This window comes from Eriocheir sinensis, unplaced genomic scaffold, assembly GCF_024679095.1.
Source record: "Eriocheir sinensis breed Jianghai 21 unplaced genomic scaffold, ASM2467909v1 Scaffold298, whole genome shotgun sequence".
In the NCBI taxonomy this organism is placed as follows: Eukaryota; Metazoa; Arthropoda; class Malacostraca; order Decapoda; family Varunidae; genus Eriocheir; species Eriocheir sinensis.
Window position 1 is genome coordinate 249,646 of NW_026111607.1, and position 18,829 is coordinate 268,474.

The window sequence follows — 18,829 nt, forward strand, 5'->3', positions numbered from 1 at the left end:
ACCTTTCCTTCCCCCCTCTACTCACCTTACCCTTTGCCTCAGCAGCATCCACTTGCTTTATAATTCCTTCTTTCTCTTCCTCCTACATTCCTTCCTACATTCCTAATTTTTCTTCTATCCCCTTTATTTCTCTTTTCTCATTCTTTTCTATTTCTCCAAGCTCTTCTTCTTTCGTCTCTTTCCTACTTCCTATTCTTCTTTTTCCCCTCTCTTCTCCTTCTTTCTTCTATTCACTCCTTCGTATTCTTCTCTGTTCTTTCCTTCCTCCACCCTATACTCACCCCTCTCATCGACCTCCCGTTTTCTTCCTCTTCTCCATTTCTTCCCTCTCCTTCCCTCACTTCCTTTTTATCAAGCCAGCCTCATATTAATCCTTTCAGACCTTAATGAAACATCCCTAACTCCATTACCATTATCATTATCATTTTTATTGTTATTATATATATTCTATAATTATTATTAAGCTTTGCTCCTCCTCGGTTCGTGTTTCCGTACCCTCGTCTTCATTCCACGTTCTCTTTGCCCATCATCCTCCGGGGCTCCTCACACTAAGAGGGCACTGCCTTGTAGCGGATGCCCGGCCGCTGTTTAATCTCCGTCTCAATTTCTTTCCTATCACATGCTCGCGTCCGTTTGGTTTAATCTGCATAATGATACACTTGCCGAGGCCCGGTGCGTCCTGTGTGCCATGCTGGGCGGGGTGGAGAGAGAGAGAGAGAGAGAGAGAGAGAGAGAGAGAGAGAGAGAGAGAGAGAGAGAGAGAGAGAGAGAGAGAGAGAGAGAGAGAGAGAGAGAGAGAGAGAGAGAGAGAGAGAGAGAGAGAGAGAGAGAGAGAGAGAGAGAGAGAGAGAGAATTAATCCTCTTCTAACTGAATCTACCACTTTGTTCTTTATTAGCACCTACAATCTGCCTGCCTACCCTGTTCTGTACTACCTCAAGGTTTTCAAGCCCTTAACTTTAACTTTAACCCATATGTGAGGCCTGGTACTGCCTTGTCAATCTCGCCCTCTCGTATCCGTTTGCTCTTCACCTCACCACACTCCCTGGTCTTCCTACCCACTGGTTTGCCCTTGAAATTGTCCTGCTTCGTTCTGTCTGTCCCACTCTCGTCTACTATGATTCCTAGGTATTTGTATGAACTGTTGTATGTTACTTATTAAATAAGAATAAACTACAAGACACTTTTGATTACTGAACCTCTTCTGTTGATGATTCCTCCTCCTGTGATGACAACCTTTCACACATAGATGTATCTTGGTATTGGAGATAATGCTGGTGCTTGTGGGTGGTGAGTCTTGATGGTTGCTATAAGATTCCCAGCAGTGTCTTGCCCTGTAAAATGGTGAGCAGCCTATATACAAACAAATATATGCATTTGGTTGACTGTGGCCAGGCTCCCCGCAAGGTTTCTTCACTTAATTTATATCTATACAGTTTGTCTATTGTATTCACTGTCCTTTTCCATCTATCTGTTCAATTGTTGGGGGAGAGCAGAAAAATGTCTGGTAGGAGAACCTTCCCAAAAGATTATATTTCTGCTACTGGTGACAGGTAAAGTATGCAAGTTCAGATATCAATTTCAGTGCCACAGCATTAGAACAGGAGGAGGATTACTTAAATGTCATGAAAGAAAGGATGAAGGGTTAACTGACAGTGTGAAGAAGTGGAACAGCTTGATGGAAGACGTACCAAGATGCAGGAAAAAAAATAGATACTACTGGAAACAGACAACCAACAATAAGTTTAACATTAAAATATAAACAGGGCTGTACACTATTGGATAAAATGGATGTTGTGAAGAGATTGATGTAAAAGAACTGTGTGATGACAAGGTGAGGCCGGAGATGGTGGGCTGGTGAAGGGGAGTTTGAGGGACCATCATTTTTGCAGGAAAAAGTAAATGAATCAAACATGAGGAGAGGAAAATCGGAGGGACAGGACCTAGTTGTTTTGGTGGAGGCAACAGGATTTTGTTAAGACAGCTTAGGAACAGCAGCAGTATCGGTAGAATTACTATTAAAAACCGGGGCGAAATAAGAATTTAACGTGTTCGCTATGCGTTGGCAATCTGTCACGATATTGCCCGAATTATCAGTTAATGGGCCAATCCCACTTCGAATCTCTTTTTTGTTGTTTAAATATCTAAAAAAAAACTTTTAGGATCTGACTCAATTTACCGCAATGTTTACTTCGTACCTCCGTTTAGCCCGTTTCATTAAACGTTTGACTTGTTGTGACTATTACACAGTACATACATGCATACTTTTACAAATTTACATGATACACACATACTACATAGTCACTATGTAAAATTATCTCCATACTACATAGTCACTATGTAAAACTATCTCCCTCCTTCTGCCCTTCCTCAAAACTCTTGACACATTAGGTTGTGTAAATTTGGAAGGAAATTAATACAAGGTGTAATTTCAGTTGATAATTAAGTAAACATGCATTAATTAATTTTCTTCAACTTTGCAAGCTCTGTACTCTGTAGTCTGTACTCTGAACTATGAGTCTGTGAATCTGTAATGCATAAAATATATCCGCCACATCCTGTTTGTGTGGGGTGCGGATGCGGATGTGGATATTTATTTTATCACAAATGCGGATGCGGATGCAGATGTTTCATTCGTCTGAACTGCGGATGTGGATGCGGATGCAGATGTTTCATTCGTCTGAACTGCGGATGTGGATGCGGATGCAGATGTTTCATTCGTCTGAACTGCGGATGTGGATGCGGATGCAGATGTTTCATTCATCTGAACTGCGGATGCGGATTTGAAAAATTATGCAGATGTTCCGCGGATGCGGATATCCGGTACATGACTAATTTGTGTTTAAAGATGAGGTTAAATCAAAGGCTGAGAAGGTGCATGAGGAGCTGGGATCAGTTGTTGACACGATTCGTGCGAGCACGCTGAATCCAGTTTGGCTGAGGTGGCGAAGAGAGGCAGGAAAGTGAAGAAGAATCTCCTAGCTGTGAAAGCTTCTACCCAGGAAAAGAAGGCAACATATGTGAAGGATGAAGTCTCCCAGGCGTTGAATGGCATTGAAATAACTGATTCAAGATTCACAAATGGAGGTAATATTGTCATGAACTTTGACAATGAGAACACAAGGGAAGAGGCTGCTCAAAAATTGGAGTCTGTTGAGCAAATTAGTACAAAGAGTGTTGGAAAGATGAAACCAAAGATCATGATATGCAATGTGCACAAAGAGGAGACCAAGGAAAAAATAAAAGAGACAATCTTAGACCGCAATGAGTTCTTACGCACAAATCAGGGCGTTGATAATAAAACTGAGCTGATCTTTAGTAAGTCTGCAGCTGGCGGCACGATGCACTACATTTTGAGGTGCGACCCAACTGTGAGAGAGCTGATTTACAAGAATCACGACAATATAAAATTAGAATGGGGAATATACACAGTGAGAGATAGATGCCATGCAATTATATATTATCATTGTCAGAGATACGTCCGCCTTGAGGCCAAAAGAACTGCTAAGAACAATGTAGAAGCCCCAAAATGTTATAAATGCGCTGGCGATCATAAATCAAAGAAGTGCACCATGGCTGAGAAGAAATGCATAAATTGTGTGAAGTACCAGAAGCCTGAAATCAACCACTTGGCGAGTGACCAGTGTTGTGTGGTTCTTCAGATTGAAATTGAAAGAATTCGTAACATGACCTACAGACTTACATACTAGACTGCGCGTCCCCCATCTCCCTGTATTGTGTTGAATGAAGCACCCCTGCGGCCGTGGGTGTGCCCAAGATCTAAATAAATTTATTAAGACCTTGGGCAGGACGGACAGCGCGGCGATACTACACGCATTTCCTCTTTGATTTAACTGTTTCTCCATTCCTTTCACAAGCCTATGATTGATAACGCTTATAGACAGCCTTCTCATCTCTGTGAGGCGAGAGAAACCTGACGTCACAGTAAAGGGGCTATTACACTGGGCAAATTTTCCGTGGATCTTCAGTCAAACCACGATTTCCGCTGGCGTGGTTCTCATTTCCGTGGTTTTCTGACGTGTCCACGATCTTTCAAAGCTACGGTAGATTTCACCAAAGGACGATGGTATTACTCACCATCATCATCAGTAGCAATAACAAGAAACAAATGAGAACCACGCTAGCGGAAATCGTGGTTTGACTGAAGATCCACGGAAAATTTGCCAAGTGTAATAGCCCCTTAAGCGAACTGACATCCTTGAGGCGTGTGTGAGAGCGAAAACAACTTGCAGTGAACAGCAGTAGAACCATATGGCGGGACACAGCCTGACGACACTATATACAGATGTTTGCTCTCTGTTCTAAATGTTTCCTCGTTACTTTCGCGTGTGGTAAGTGACTGATAATGTGGATAGACACCCAAAAAGACCCCCGTGCTCTCCCTTCCCTGAGTAAGGCGAGATGCGAGGCGTGAAAAAAGTTGGAAAGTTTCGTTTAGTCGGCGCAACATCTGTGGTCATATGCCGGAGAGAGACAGAAGGGGAAGGAATTATAGGAGAAGGGAACAGATCCCAGGAGACGGGACACAAACCCCGATTAATATCTGGTACCCATTCACTGCTGGGTGGACAGAGGCGCAGGGTATCGGAAAAGCCGCCCAAATTTTTCCACCCCTCCCGGGAATCGAACCCGGGCTCTCTCGGTTGTGAGCCGAGTGTGCTAACCACTGCACTACGAAGTCCTAAACGACGGGCGGAAAGCAGAACGTTATATTTATTCATTTTAAGGCAGAGGAGACAATCCAAATGTAGAACGAAAATAATATTTCCGCCAAAATACCGACTCTGAAGAAGATACGAATACTTGAACACTTGACAACCTTCCACACAAAAGCAGCTTCCATACAAACCTACCTCCAAACATCTCTCCCAAACCCGTCAAACCCAGAACGGTAAGTAGGCGGCGGGGGTAGGCGGTGGCTGAGTGGTAGCGTGCTGGGCCCACATTCACCGCGTGATGGACGACGCGGGTTCGAATCCCCACGCTACCACCTCGGATTTTTCAGTCACCGCCGATTGGCTTAAAACTACCCACATGCTGTCCTGAAGACCACCCATCAACCCGGATTCTAGAGGAAACCGTCCAAGTGAATCACGAAGGAGTTCCGGGAGGCAGCATGAGCCAAGAGAAGATGGAGCCACTATAAACACTTGCCTGCGCCATGACGGGCTGGTGCCAACTACCCTCCAGGCCCCTCAAGAGAGCCTACCGGCGCTATAGGCGTACACGTAAAAAAAAAAAAAGGAGGTGATACAAATACCTGAATACCCAACAGCCTTCCACGCACTTAACTATACCTCAAGGCCACGCACTGTCCATATTCCGAAACCTAGACACACACCTTTGACAAGGCGTTTGTAGAAGTTGTGGGGAGCATTTCCAGGGGCATTAGTTTTATGACCTTGGTGGTAGTGATGACTTTTTTGATTAGGCCTCGATTGACCTCCTTTTCGGCCTTTGGAAATAACTGATGCGAGAAGCGAAAGCGTTTGAGGATAGGCCTACTGGCTCTATACATACGGCACCGAGGCATCACTACAGTCAACAAATTACCTTCCCAACAAAAATAACTCCAAACACCTATCCCAAACCTGTCCAAACTATAACGGAAGTACATAAAGGAAGCGATATAAATACCTGAACACCCGACAGCCTTTCACGCACTCAACTACCGTCACCTCGTTCAGAATGGCGTCGCGTAGTTTTTCAGGTTTCTGCCCTCCGTGGCCCTCTCGTCAGCCTGGGAGCCGATCATCCAAGTTGCTATGTTTTTACTTTACTGTGGTTCTCGTGGGTAAGAATTTTGATATCACGGTGGGGGTACAACAGGCAGGCCTCAGGTGACCACAGCGACGCCAGAGAGATGGTTGACAAATAATCACTTTCTTCCTTGTTAGATCGTTCAAGTTCCTACGTTTTTATTTCATTGTGGTTCTCGTGGGTAAGAATTTTGATATCTCAGTGTTTTTAGCATTCTGATGCCTAAGTTTCCCCAGCCCAGCCTCATTAAATTGTAAAAACGTAAACACACTATTCAACAATCACGGTACAAATCGGTATTGCACGTCGACTTTGCCAACATGACTAACTAATGCTGAGGTAGTTAGATCATTAGGAAGTTAGTTAGATTAGGAAACCCGCGGAACTTATGGGCGAGTCCTGTTGGTGAGTGATAGGTACAACTCACGAGTCACCACCAGCGTCACGTCCCAAGGCTGTGCGATAGTTAGCTTAATCAAGTGCTACACAAGATGCATTTACCCTGGCTGTCACAACTTGTTACGATGCACATTAAGCTTCGGTTCTATAGGCTTCCACATATTATCCAACATGACTGAATTACACACACACACACACACACACTGGCTGGATGAATGTAGATATGGAGACGGGACTATTAGAGGTTAGCTCGGGCCCTGAAGACTACAAATAGGTAAATACAAATAGGTAAGTACAAATAGGTAAATACACACACACACACACACACACACACACACACACACACACACACACACACACACACACACGCTAAAAAATATGTATACGAGGCCCTCCAGATAACTTACATTGGTATACGTGGTGCCGGTAACGCCCAGGTAACACCCAGTCACCAACTCCTGCAAGTCTTGAGTAAGCGATCCACTCTGCTGCAACACATCCCTCCTCTCCCTGACCTGCTGAACAACTGGCACCAAAAACAGGGTATGAAAGGAACCTCTGGCAACTTAGTAGGCTTGAGTTGACCACAGCGCCGTCAGAGGGAGATAGTTAACAAAATTATGACTTTCCACCTTGTTAGATCATCCAAGTTGCTGTGTTTTTACTTCATTGTGGTTCTCGTGGGTAAGAATTTTGATTTCTCAGTGTTTTTAGCATTCTGATGCCTAAAAGGGCTATTACGCTGGGCAAATTTTTCGTGGATCTTCAGTCAAACCACGATTTCCGCTGGCGTGGTTTTCATTTGTTTCTTGTTATTGCTGCTGCTGATGATGGTGAGTAATACCTTCGTCCTTCGTTGAAAACTACTGTAGCTTTGGAATATCGTGGACACGTCAGAAAACCACGGAAATATGAGAACCATGCCAGCGGAGATGGTGGTTTGATTGAAGATCCACGGAAAATTTGCCCAGTGTAATAGCCCCTTAAGTTTCCCCAACCCAGCCTCATTGAGCTGTTAACTTGGCAATTAGAAAACGATCGTCGGTCTTCCCAGCACGACTGCCAATTTAACTTCATTTTTCCTTATATTGTATTATGCGTTTCATAAAGAAATACAGATAATTAGAATGTGCACTATAGTTTCCCTGCACATAAACCCTTAGTTCAAATTCCACAAAACTTGAAGCACCTTAGAATTGGAAGCAAACACGATCCGAAGCAGAGAGTGAGCAGTTCTCATCTCTCATGGGAAAGAAAAAATAGTGTCTGTTTACCTGATCTACATCGCTACTGCCATTGACGATGTACCGATGGAAAAGAGAGGCTAATGCTATTTGTTGCAATGAAAAAAAGTGCCCTTGTCTACATAATCTACACCACTCCTGCCACTGACAATATACCGATGGAAAACAAAAGGAGAATGCATTTTCTTTTAAAACATATTTATTTTGACGGACATAACATGACATGTACACGTATATACACAGAGGAAAGTTGTTCGGGCGTGTGAAGGATCTGTTGCGTTCATTCTCCCGTCGAGGACGCCAGGCCGCGGGGAGCCCGACGCCCTGAGCCCCGACGCCTGCACGCCCACACGCCTCCGTCCCCCACGCCCGCACGCCCACCCCACGCCCCTTCTCCGCTGCAGGGTTGCCACTTATGAAAACTACCTCATTACACAATTCCCAAGTTCTCATTACCATTTTTTACGAGAACTTATTTACTTATCTAATATTATGACATCATGCACTTGAAATACATAACCTTCCTTGAGAATTAGCACACACTGTTTACTTTTAGGCTGTGCAGGATAAAGTAATCGAGCAGAGCTGCCGATTCAGATTAAAATACGAAACCTCACTGAGTGACTCCTTTTGAAGTTCCCAAACAGATTTCTCTACTTCCAAAGTCAACCCAGCTCGGCACGGTAATGAAAAGTGGCAGACGGCAACCCTAGACTTCAGCGGGTGACGGACCTAATTAGGGGTTGGGGGTTAGGGGTTGCCAGAGGGGTGTGGTCCACAGGGGGAGGCGGGGGTTTCACAGCCAAAAAATTTCTTTCAAACAATAAATGCTCGCTGTCACATAATAAACATCCACCTGACCCGAATGTTGTTGCTGGCTAATGGAGATGTTTGAAGTTATGACACACAATAGCAATGATAACCTCTGAAACCTAAGTAGTTATATATCTTCTTCACGACCGTAATGTATTTTAATGATATGATTTGCGCGAGAGAACCAAAGAACGGGTCGATGGAGGCCAGGCAGCGTGTATATTTCCCTTCTATGTACGGGGATGTGGCGCCCATTTTTGAACAGGTCAGGTTAGGTTAATAGGTATAGTTGGAGTCAATTTAGATAATTTTGAGTGGAAATCACAATGAGAGTTGTTGTTGTTGTATTTTCGCCAGCACGATGGCTGGCTGGGCTATGAAAGAGCCCTACAGAGGTGGTTGTCTGAAGGGGGCTATAATGAGCCCGTCAGAAGGGGGGGAAGGTGCCGACAGACCGACTCAATCGGCTAACGTCAGTCGAGCCGACCAAGTCGGTCTGTCGACGAAGACTGGCGTTCTCCTGTGACAGAGTATTTTCCAGGACACCCCGTGGTTAGTTTCGAAGCTACAGCCACCCTTGAACAGGGGAGGTTACGTTAGATTAAGTAGAAGTTACGTATGTTAGTTTTGAGTGGGAATCACAATGATAGTATTATCCAGAACACCCCGTGGTTCGTTTCGCAGCTACAGCTCAGCGTCTTGACTCAGGGAACACATACCCGTAGAGAGATTGGGAATATGCGGCCGGCAACCATCACCCAAGAAGGAAAACAAGACGAAAAAAGCTAAATTCGTTGACCCATAGCATCAGAGAAACAATAGAATACAACCACGAAAGTCACCGATGAGACTGACCTGACTGCAATGACATAATAAGGGATTAGTGACACATCAAACAGCTTTATTATGGTTATGTATGTACTCTTTGTTGTTTTTATTGTATTTTTTTAATCATCCCTTTAATAACTGACGACTTCCAAAAGTAAATGTTGGTTGGCTATACGACAGACAAAGCGTAAGCGTAGGATTAGGTTTTCTACATCGCTGGACGCCGGAAGCAACGACTCGTAAGCCCGTATTCTTAAACGTCTCAGTTCGCCTGTTTGAAAAGCCTCTCGTATATAGAAGTTGCTAGGCCTTTCATGGACTGTTTTGTGATGCCAGGGATAGTTTGACACGACCTCTGCATCTTGACCTGAAAAACCACCCATGAAAGCTCGATTAGTCTTCTCTGCGGCCTGGGGAAATAGTCTTAATTCATGGGAGCCCGAAAAAAGCCTCTCGTATGTAGAAGTTGCTGGGCTTTTCATGGAGTGTTTTGTGGTGCCAAGGGTAGTTTGACACGATCTCTGCGTCTTGAACTGAAAAAACACCCATGAAAACCAGGTTACTCTTCTCTGTGACCTTGAGAAATAGCCGTAATGGGAGTCCAAAAAAGCCTCTCGTATATAGAAGTTGTTGAGGTTTTCATGGACTGTTTTGTGGTGCCAGGGATAGTTTGACACGACCTCTGCATCTTGACCTGAAAAACCACCCATGGAAACCAGGTTACTCTTCTCTGTGGCCTTGGGAAGCAGTCGTAATGGTAGCCCGAGGAGACGTTTAAGAATATGAGCCTTAGCGCGAAGGACAGCGAGAGAAGCAACTGTCGGAGGTCCCTCAAGTCGCTTCGCTTCCTCCTCACGAGACTTCAAGTCGCCGCGATCCGACTGACATACGTTTAAGAGACTGTATTGTACATTATAGATCCGAAACCGCCTAAAAATATATATATGTCTTTCCGGAGGAGTCGGGAAGGATGGGGGATGGGCTGTATGGGTGTTTGAGGGATATGGGGATGAGGAACGAAGGGTAAGGTGTGAGGGAAGGGACTGAGGGTCGGGTGGTCGGGTGGGGGTGAGTTTGGTTCTTGCGCCTTGCGTGTTACAACATAGCGAGTGTTGCTTGGCTTGGCGAGGACGAAGCGGCGGCGACCCAAGCCAGCAGAAGAGGAAGGTTGTTTGCCCGTGACTCAAAGACGAAGAGCTGAGGGCGCCATCTTCTCAAGCATTTCGAGAGCTACACATCCACATTTGATAAGGCTTTCGTAGAGGTTGTTGTGTTAGTATTTCCATGGGTAGTGTTATGAGCCTAGTGATAGTTTGACAAGGATTTTGTAGAGGTTGTTGTGTTAGTATTTCCATGGGTGGTGTTATGAGCCTAGTGATAGTTTGACAAGGATTTTGTAGAGGTTGTTGTGTTAGTACTTCCATAGGTAGTGTTATGAGCCTAGTGATAGTTTGACAAGGATTTTGTAGAGGTTGTTGTGTTAGTATATCCATGGGTAGTGTTATGAGCCTAGTGATAGTATGACAAGGATTGTGTAAAGGTTGTTGTGTTAGTATATCCATGGGTAGTGTTATGAGCCTAGTGATAGTTTGACGAGGCTTCTGCACCAGGAATGTGATAAAAACACTCATGAGAAACTGTCTGATCTCCGTTGTGGTCTTTTGAAATGTTTGCTGCGAGAGCCGGTAGCGTCTGAGAATACGGGACTAAGGGCCCGTTGTACAGTTCCCCATGATGGATTAGTAAGCTCCCAAACCAATACCAGAGCCTTCGAAATTTCCTTGTATAGTGTCTAGTGTTTGTATTTAAGTTCACAAATTTGATGAAACTATACAGGAAAAGTCTTGTGTATTTAGCGTGGCATCGAAGACCTCACCATTTTGGATTGTATGGGAATCTCTTGTTTGGTTAAGGCTGTTACGAAGACACTGTGTTGGACTGTGAAACCGGCTCTAAGAATGTCTCCCCCTCCTCCTTCTCTCTCTCGATGGAATGGGAGGAAAAATGTGACGAAGCTGATTACTCCATGGCACTCTTGATAATGAGGTATTTGATATATATATTGAGAGAGAGAGAGAGAGAGAGAGAGAGAGAGAGAGAGAGGTCCTCATGAGTAGTTTTCACATTCATGGTGCAGAAGCCTTGTCAAACAATCACCAGGCTCATAAAACTACCCGTGGAAATACTCACACAACCTCTATCGTGGGACCTTTATCGGTTTGAATCGCTTTGGTGACCCCCTAGCTCTTTCTCTTGATTATTTAGTGTTCCTAGTTTCCATTCTTTATTTCTCTTTCCTTCATTTTTTTTCAGGTTTTAGTTTTTTCCAGTCAACCCTTGCTCGCTCCAGCTCGTCATGTTACACCTCAGCTGATGCCTCGAGGTCTGAGATGGTCACACGACGAGCAAACAACCTTCCTCTTGCTACTGGCTTCGGCGACAACACTGACGGCGCGAACACAGCGTACACACACACACACACACACACACACACACACACACACACACACACACACACACACACACACTCCCTCTCTCACTTATACGGTGCTAGAACGTACGGCGGCTTTCTCGTGTGTGTGTCCGTGAGTGGTGCGGTTGATATGCTCTCTCTTCGTTAGCGTACACACACACACACACACACACACACACACACACACACACACACACACACTTCCTCTCACTCACACGGTGCTATTTTTTTTTATAGTACGTACGGCGCAAGGAAGTCCGGCGCAAAAACGTACAGTCGCCTTCTCGTGTGTGTGTCCGTGAGTGGCGCGGCTGATATGCACACTTCGTTAACCTAGAGTTCAGTTACGAGACGACCGAGTGACGAAACCGTGATATGTTTTCTCTCTTTCTCTCTCTCTCTCTTTCTCTCTCTCTCTCTTGGTCGACATATATTGTTCAGAAGAGAGAATAACTGATATGTTTGATCTCTATCTCTCTCTGTATCTGTCTCTTTATCTCTCGTTACAAGCTACAGTCCAGAAGAGAAAGAAACAGATGTACTTTCTCTTTCTCTCTTTGTCTCTCTTTCTTGGTCGACATATATTGTTCAGAAGAGAGAATAACTGATATGTTTGATCTCTATCTCTCTCTGTCTGTCTCTTTATCTCTCGTTACAAGCTACAGTCCTGAAGAGAAAGAAACAGATGTACTTGCTCTCTTTCTCTCTCTGTTTCTTTATTTCTTCATTTCTAGACACAAACTACAGCCCTGAAAAGAAAGAAACACATATGCTTACTCCCTTCCTCCCTCTGTCCCTTACTTTCTTTCCCTCTTTCTCTGTCTCCCGCCACACACAGCTTGGAAGAGACAGACAGACAGGCAGACAGACACGTGCAGTACCTCGCTTACACACACATTAATGACGCGAATTAACGAACGTATTGATTAACGAACGTACCAACCGACCGCCGCCAGTATTACGTTCGTTCACCTGATCCTCTACACTTACTGAGCTTCGTTTTGACACATAGGTGAGAATAGGTTATAGTAGTCATATTCTTAAACCTTTAGTCGCCCAAGCATTCTATAGCAAGGCTTTCGTAGGGGGTTGTCGGGGGCCTTTCCACAGGTAGCTTTATGACCCTGGTAGTGGTAGTTTGACAACGTAAAGAAACGCTCATGGGGACGCGTTTAACCTTTCTTTTTTTCAGCCTCTAGAAATGATTGATGTAAGAGAAGATTAAGTTTCTGCCTATGGCACTGGTAGGCTTTCTTGGTAGGGCCTGATGGTGTGCCCCAGCCCGTTGTGGCGCAGGCAAGTGTTTATAGTGGCACCATCTGGCTTGACTCACGCTGCCCCCGGAGCTCATTACTGATCCTCTCTTTAGAAGTTTAGAGCGGGAATCGGAGTCCGGGTTGATATGTGGTCTTGTTTATTTTTTATTTATTTTCATCAAAGGATGCGGCTCAAGGGCAACAAAAAGAGTACAAAAAAAGCCCGCTATTTGCCGCTCCCAAGGACAGCATGTGGGTAGTCTTGGGCCACTCGGCGGTGAATGAAAAATCCCAGCTTGTGGCGGCATCGGGACGCAAACCCGGGTGCTCCTGAACGCGGCGTCGGTACGCTAACCACTCAGCGACCACCTCCCCTAGAATACCGGTTATAGTTTTGCCATTATTAAGCTTCTTTATCGCGGGTGACCTCCGAGTACAGTCCCCGAAGACGTATGTTTTTTTGTTTACATCGGTGCGGACTTGCGCGGGCGACACCAAGCGACCCTATGTAACCCCCAGTCTCTTGGCCTCCACTTGTGCCTTCAGCTTCCTCCGTCAGTGCGTGAGGAGCCTGTGCTTGGTGCGTGCTGGGCAGAGGTGTGGAGGCCTGCTGGGGTGTCAAATGCTTAGGTAATGACCATAAACACACACACACATGCACATAAACTCACATGCATACACACCGTCGGTCTATTCCTGTTTCCTTCCCTTACTTTCCTCCCTCTTCCTTTTCTTGAGATTATATTATATTATATTATATTCATTCATTCATTCATTATTTTCCTCCATTTGTTCATATTTTACTTTTCTTCCTCCCGCAGTCCTTCATTCACTCTTTCGTTTCCTTTTTTATTTCTTTTTTCACTCCCTTTCTTTCTCTTTCCTTTCCTTCTGTAATTCATCTTTTACTCTCTTTCTGCCTTCCTCCGACGTTCATTCACTCTTTTCCTCCTTTTGTTTATCTTTCACTACCTATCTTCTTCCTTCCGTACTTAACCCTATCTTTCTTTAGCTCATCTTTTCCTTTCTTCCTCTCTCCAACCTTTATTCTTTCCTTTCCTTCCTTAGTTCATCTTTTTACTTCATTTCTTCCTCTTGTAATCCTTCCTTCGCTTTTTCTTTTCCTTCTTTAATTCATCTTCCACTCCCTTCCTTCCTTCCTTCCTCTCTTCGTCCCTCGCCAAAGCACGCCATCATACAAGAAGTCACTCCACAACAAAACAAACCTCTCCACTCACTCCCCGCATCCTCTCCACACACCACTCACTCACTCCACGCACACGCACGTAACTTCACTCCACTCCTCTCCACTACTAATTCTTCGGCAGAGGAAGAGGAGGAAAGGAGGAGGAGACGGTATCGCTATCAAAAACCTATCCTGAGGTACTCCAAATGCCAGGAAGACGAGGCTATGCAGGAGGCACCGCGTCGCGCAGCCCTTGGTCTCCTTAAGCCGTACCACACGAAGTCGGCCAAACCCTCGACCATCCTCAAGGCTAAACCAACACCGGGGTCACTTAGAAGTCGCCCAGCCACCACCAAAGCCACGCCCGCCGCCCACGCCCGCCCCCAGCCGCCCGTGGGTCCTAGAAGCGTGGAAGGGGCGGCGTTGAACTGCTGCGGGTTGGGTAAAGTGTCGATGAGCTCCGCCATGACGAAGAGGGAGAGGCGAACGTGGTGGTGGATTTTGGAGTCCCTCTTGTTGATCATCTCCACCAGTTCGTTGACGGGGTGCTCGCAGCGGTTCTGTGGGAAGAAGAAGACCGTGAGGAGGAGGAGGAGGAGGAGGAAGAGGAGAGAGGGAGATAGAGAAAAGGATAAAGGGGTCGAGAATGAAGAGAAAAAGGGAAAGGAAAAGAGAAAGATAAGGATGAAGAAGAAGAGGAGGAGGAGAAGAAGGAGGAGGAGGAGGAGAGGAAGGAGGAGGAGGAGAAGGAGGAGGAGGAGGAGAGAAATTGAAGAGAGAATAAGAATGAAACGAGAAGGAATAGGAAGAGAAGAGGGGAGGAAAGGGCATAGTAGTAGTAGTGTACTATAGTCTGTTCAAAGTCAGAGTTCCTCTGGCGCCTAGGCAGCATTTTTAACGACGCACCTGATTGGCTGGGCTCCCCCCTCGGTTCTCGCCCCGGTTGGCTTGCTTCCTCTCCGCCTCTCGTGGAGGCGACAGTCACTCAGACAAGTCAGACATGCTCTTGGTGGTAAATGTTTCTTATATTATTTGCCTCGGGTCACATTGTACAAGATAGGCTGGGCAATTATACTTAACACCGTTATACGAAGCAGTGATTGCAAACCATAAATATGCTTGTCACAACTCATTAAAACAAAAAGTAAACAAATCAGGACGAGTATAAGTGAAGGAACGGGTCTGAAACGTTTGTAACACTTTCACATATTTGCAGCAAATATTGAGTCAGTGCTGATACAAACCATTGCATGCTATAAAGAATCAGGAGCGTCATTACAAACGCTGCCTAGGGGCCAGAGGAACACCTACTTTGAACACTTTTTTAATGGCTCCGTGCAAGAGCAATGATGAAATGGGAAGAAGAGAAAAAAGATGAAAAGAAGGGAGAGAGGGAGGAAAGAAGCAAGTTCCCGCTTTCGTCATCGGCCGCCATCAACACAGCCGTCTCCCCCTCAACATAACCCTCGCCTCTCTTCACCATCTCACATTGTCCTTAGCACAACATTTCTCTCTCGATGCACCATCAGCTGTATTTTCTTTTTGTTTGGGTTAAACTGTTGGTTTGGACGCAACCATCGGTGTGGCGAGAGCCCGTCCTGGTCCGGACCTGGCGGCCCCAAGGAGAGCACCGCCTCCCTTCTGCACTTGGGGAACCCCCACCCCACGAGGCCGTGTTGCTCCTGGCCACCGAGCCACTCCTCCGCCACCACGACCACGGCGGCCCTCACCACGCCCCGGCCGTCCACGCCAGCAGCAGCAGGAGGGACTACGCCACCACCCTCCACCGCGGACTGCACGACCCACCGCGGCGATGTGTGTGTGTTCGTCCTGTCTTCATCGTCGTCTTTGTCAGACTCGCGGCTCCTCCCACCGCCATAGTCACCTGTATGTTCGTCCTGTCTTCATCGTCGTCTTTGTCAGACTCGCGGCTCCTCCCACCGCCATAGTCACCTGTATGTTCGTCCTGTCTTCATCGTCGTCTTTGTCAGACTCGCGGCTCCTCCCACCGCCATAGTCACCTGTATGTTCGTCCTGTCTTCATCGTTGTCTTTGTCCCGACTCGCGAGTCAACTGTATGTATGTCATCGTGTGAATGTGGGGCCGCTGCCCCCGCCGCCCCTGCCGACGCCCTCCCCCTTGGCAAGGACGGTGTATCATCATCATCATCACCATGTGAATGTGGGGCCGCTGCCCCCGCCGCCCCTGTCGACGCCTTGGCAAGGACGGTGTATCATCATCATCATCATCATGTGAATATGGGGCCGCTGCCCCCGCCGCCCCTGCCGACGGCCTCCCCCTTGGCAAGGACGGTGTATCATCATCATCATCATCATGTGAATATGGGGCCGCTGCCCCCGCCGCCCCTGCCGACGCCCTCCCCCTTGGCAAGGACGGTGTATCATCATCATCATCATCATCATGTGAATATGGGGCCGCTGCCCCCGCCGCCCCTGCCGACGCCCTCCCCCTTGGCAAGGACGGTGTATCATCATCATCATCATGTGAATATGGGGCCGCTGCCCCCGCCGCCCCTGCCGACGCCCTCCCCCTTGGCAAGGACGGTGTATCATCATCATCATCATCATGTGAATATGGGGCCGCTGCCCCCGCCGCCCCTGCCGACGCCCTCCCTCTTGGCAAGGACGGTGCATCATCATCATCATCATCATGTGAATATGGGGCCGCTGCCCCCACCGCCCCTGCCGACGGCCTCCCCCTTGGCAAGGACGGTGTATCATCATCATCATCATATCATCATCATATGAATATGGGGTCGCTGCCCCCGCCGCCCCTGCCGACGCCCTCCCCCTCTGCAGCGGCGGCGCCCCCGTCATCATCTGAGCCTGTCCATGGGTGTGGGGGTCCTCCTCCCCTTCCCCCAGACCCTGGCGAGGCTCTCTCTTCCTCCGGTTACACTTTTCTCTTACTATACTAAACAGCCCTTAGCCCATTTTAATCTTCCCATAACTCTTGGTTTTCAATTATCGTTTTTTTCACAGTAACAAAACAATTAAGGTTCAGACACAGCCACAGGTACACGCAACTGTCTCTGGACGCACGCCCAAACACTGCCCTGGACGCTGCTTCCTTTACGTCCGCGTGTTGGTTGCACTCTCGAGCTTTTTATGTTGACGGACTGATAAGCTGTGCAGCAGCAGCGAAGCGGTGTCGTGGCTCTAAACTTAAAGGAGGAAATAATGGCAGCACCGCTAAAAAGGCGATCTATTAAGATTCGCCGATTGTCATTCCGAGCGAGCTCCGCCTATTAGTCACATGGACCAACCTTGTAAAGCAGAAGCGGGTGCTGGGCGCTAGGCTTGGTGTTGCAGTGTTGCACACGGAGGAATGTTATCTCGTGTTGCGTCACCCAGCACCACAAGTACAAGATAACAGACTTTCCGGAAATGTCCAGTAGTTGCCAGTAAATTATTTAACTGGAGGTGACCAAGTATCGTGAATAAGAGATTCAGTCGATCAGAAAATAAAGTAACGTTATTGAGAGTGTTATACTGAATCTGCGGGCGGAGTGATGTTGGCGTTGCAGCTTTTTCAGCGGGTGGCTGCAGGAGTTGGTGTTACTGGGGCGTGGGTAGCTGTGGAAAGCGTTACACAATACATAACCAGCTCACTGGTACTAATTTACTATTTAATATTCTGATTGCCATTACCGTCATCATCATTAGCAGCAGCATAGCAGCATACGTACAAACATTTCAGACCCGTTCTTTCACTTATGCTCGTCAATATTTCATTACTTTTTGTTTTACCGAGGTGTGACAAGCATATTTAGGATCTACAATTACTGCTTCGTGTGATAGTGTTAAGTGGAATTGTCTATCTTGTCTAAGATGTGAGATAAGGTAAATAAAAAAGAATAACATTTAACACCAAGAGCAAAGAAAAGAAAGGAAAAGAATAACATTTGACACCAGGAGCATGTATTGGTGACTTGTCTCCACGAAAGCCGAGAGAGGAGGCCAGCCAATCAGGTCGTGAGCCGAGAGAGGAGGCCAGCCAATCAGGTCGTGAGCCGAGAGAGGAGGCCAGCCAATCAGGTCGTGAGCCGAGAGAGGAGGCCAGCCAATCAGGTCGTGAGCCGAGAGAGGAGGCCAGCCAATCAGGTCGTGAGCCGAGAGAGGAGGCCAGCCAATCAGGTGTGGCGTTACAAACACTGCTTAGGCGCCAGAGGAACACTTACTCTGAACAGACTATAGTAATAGTAGTAGTAGTAGTAGTAGTAGTAGTAGTAGTAGTAGTAGTAGTAGTAGTAGTAGTAGGTAGTAGGAGTAGGAGTAGTAGTAGTAGTAGTAGTAGTAGTAGTAATAGTAGTAGTAGTAGTAGTATGAGTAGTAGTAGTAGTATGAGTAGTAGTAGTAGTGGTAGTAATAGTAGTAGTAGTAGTAGTAGTAGTAGTAGTAGTAGGATTAGTTGTAGTAGTAGTAGTAGTAGTAGTAGCAGTAGTAAGTAGTAGGAGTAGGATTATTATTAGTAGTAGTAGCTACTTTTTCGCCTTTGCCTGTCAACATCTACCTTTCCTTCTTGCTGGAAGTATGCCTTCATACAGCCTGTGCCTAAGAAGGGTGACCGCTCCAATCCCTCAAACTACCGTCCTATAGCTTTACTTTCTTGTCTATCTAAAGCTTTTGAATCAATCCTTAACCGGAAGATTCAAAAGCACCTTTCTACTTTTGACCTTCTATCTGATCGCCAGTATGGGTTCCGCAAGGGGCGTTTTACTGGTGATCTCCTAGCCTTCTTAACTGACTCTTGGTCATCCTCTCTTAGCCGTTTCGGTGAAACCTTTGCTATTGCGCTGGACATATCAAAAGCTTTTGATAGGGTCTGGC

The 18,829-nt window shown here is 46.4% G+C and overlaps 1 long non-coding RNA gene across 1 annotated transcript; it reads right to left on the minus strand.

Annotated features, from left to right (window-relative positions):
- Positions 1 to 1,124: 1,124 nt before the first annotated feature.
- On the minus strand, positions 1,125 to 6,692 carry LOC126991526 (uncharacterized). The gene is made up of 2 exons (XR_007745626.1): positions 6,587 to 6,692; positions 1,125 to 1,333 (listed from the first exon to the last, which is right to left on the minus strand). It is a non-coding gene; the product is annotated as an uncharacterized LOC126991526 (long non-coding RNA).
- Positions 6,693 to 18,829: the final 12,137 nt, after the last annotated feature.